Raw genomic sequence first — 2,373 nt, forward strand, 5'->3', positions numbered from 1 at the left:
AAGCCTTTGTAAGTGATATTCCAGATTCCTAATTATGACAACTTGAACGGACAAAGTCAGAGTTACCCCCCCTTTCTTTCACCACTGCAAGTGTCAGCAACGTTGGTAACCCATATTTTTTTGTTTGGACGTATATGTTAAATTTCGCTCTCTAATAAAAAAAAATTTAAAAAACTTAACCCTAACCTTAACCTTAACCCTCCTCTGCACTTGATGGTCAGATATAATAATAAAAAAAAATATTTGAACACGGCGAATTCAACTTGTCACCACTCGTACAAGCCTTCATCGGAATAGCCAGCAAAATATGGGTCTTTTTTAATGGCTTTTTTTTGTGAATGAGAAAAAAAGGCTACTCGAAGTCCGCAGCATTAGCAAATATTATATATTCTATTTTCTAAAAAAAAAAAAAAAAGGAATTAATAAATATTTCACAAAGTAATATATATTTTTATAATACAAAAAAAAAATAGATAAATAAATAAAAACAATGAGACAACAACATTTTATCAATTATTTTTTTGAAAATAAAAGTATTTACACCTCCGACGGGAGTCGAACCCGCAATCCCCGGCTTAGGAGGCCGGTGCCTTATCCATTGGGCCACGGAGGCTCCACGGAATACCTCTCCTTTACCTTTAGTATTTAACAAAGAGTCTTATTTAAGTTAGAGTCGATAATTAAAGAATCGTTATCATTCCAAGTTGCTTTGCCAACCTTTCAAAGATTTTCTTTCTTTTTTTTCCTTTTTTTCTTTTTTTTCTTCTTTTCTTTTTTTTACACAACGTTTATTCACAAATCAGATTTAGAGTTTGTTGTCGTTCTTTCTAGCTTGGAGGTGATGTTCTAAATGATGATCACATGAGAACAGCTACTACACTATCCTCACGTAAAAAGGTTCAATAATATAGTATCACCATCACGGGACAGATACTACGCTAACCCCACAACAAAAGGACAATGTAATGCACATTACTAAAATTTGCGGCGTCCAGGTGCAAATATGTAATAGTATTATAAACAAAACTATCTAATAATCTCATACTTATAGCAAGTTACCTTTATTCGTAGCATTGATAATATCTTGTATAACAAAAAAACGATAAATGTTTGCACGATGAGTAAACGGCTGAAAATCGGATATAGTTTACAGTCATATCCGGGGTCTATTCTAAAAGAATCAATCTCGTTTTCACAGTCTATTTGTTTGAATATAATAAAATTATTTTCACCTCCGACGGGAGTCGAACCCGCAATCCCCGGCTTAGGAGGCCGGTGCCTTATCCATTGGGCCACGGAGGCTACACGGTGCGTGCCTACTTTTCTTTTAGTATTTAACAAAGACTCTTATTAAAGTTAGAGTCGTTAATTAAAGAATCGTGATCATTCCAAGTTGCTTTTACAACGTTTGAAACATTTTCTTTCTTTTTTTTATTATTTTCCTTTATACAGCTTTTTGTCGTCCTTGCTAGTTTGGAGATAATGTTCTTAATGATGACCTCATAAGAACAGCTACTACACTATCATTACGTAAAACGGTCTAATAATAATCTTTCATCACCACAGAACCGATACTATGCTAACCCCACAACAAAAGGAGAATGTAATTCACATAACTAAAATTTTCGTCATCCAGGTGCAAATATGTAATAATATTATTAACAAAACTATCGTATAATATCATACTTATAGCAAGTTACCTTTATTCGTTACATTGATAATATCTCGTATAACATAAAAAACGATAAATGTTTGCAGATCAGTAAACGGTTGCAAATTATTGAGAAAGTCATTCTTACCATGAGGAGATGCGGGAGCAAAGTTGTTAACTATTACGTACTTTTATCCAACAATTTCAATAAATAAATACACAATAACTGAATTAATTATGTAAACTAACAAAAAATATGTTTGCTTTGGTCATTTATTTTTGCTAGGGTACATGACGTTCGGGTATATACTTTCCTGCCACTCACTGAAGAAAGAGATTATAACCGGTTTGATATAATAACAGCAAAACTAATATTACTTTATTTCCTTTCTGAATTTTTTAGATGAGTATTGGTTATTCGTATTATTTGGAATCATCAGTACCTGGAAAAATCATTAGTAAAAAGTGATATTCTCCTGAAGGTTGAAGGTTCAATCCTCAGTGTAGACGACCAAAAATACAATTGCAAATTACTTAGCACCTTTCTTATCATCAAAACGAACAAAATCCTATATATGCGTATGTTAGATATTAGTAGGCAACCCCGGGAAGAAAAAAAAACCCAAAAAACATTCGATAGATCGCACACACGCAAATGGATTCAATGTGAAAAGTTCGAAACTTTCCACCATTGTCTAACGGAATGCATAATTTGACCCAGA

General features: G+C 33.0%; 2 non-coding genes across 2 annotated transcripts; both read right to left on the reverse strand.

Annotated features, from left to right (window-relative positions):
• Positions 1-540: 540 nt before the first annotated feature.
• Positions 541-613, reverse strand: Trnar-ccu (transfer RNA arginine (anticodon CCU)). Its single transcript has one exon. It is a non-coding gene; the product is annotated as a tRNA-Arg (tRNA).
• Positions 614-1,229: 616 nt separating this feature from the next.
• Trnar-ccu (transfer RNA arginine (anticodon CCU)) lies at positions 1,230-1,302 on the reverse strand. The gene has a single exon. It is a non-coding gene; the product is annotated as a tRNA-Arg (tRNA).
• Between the last annotated feature and the right edge of the window lie 1,071 nt (positions 1,303-2,373).

This window comes from Euprymna scolopes, chromosome 34 (genome assembly GCF_053919585.1).
Source record: "Euprymna scolopes isolate OS-2025 chromosome 34, ASM5391958v1, whole genome shotgun sequence".
Classification (NCBI taxonomy): Eukaryota; Metazoa; Mollusca; class Cephalopoda; order Sepiida; family Sepiolidae; genus Euprymna; species Euprymna scolopes.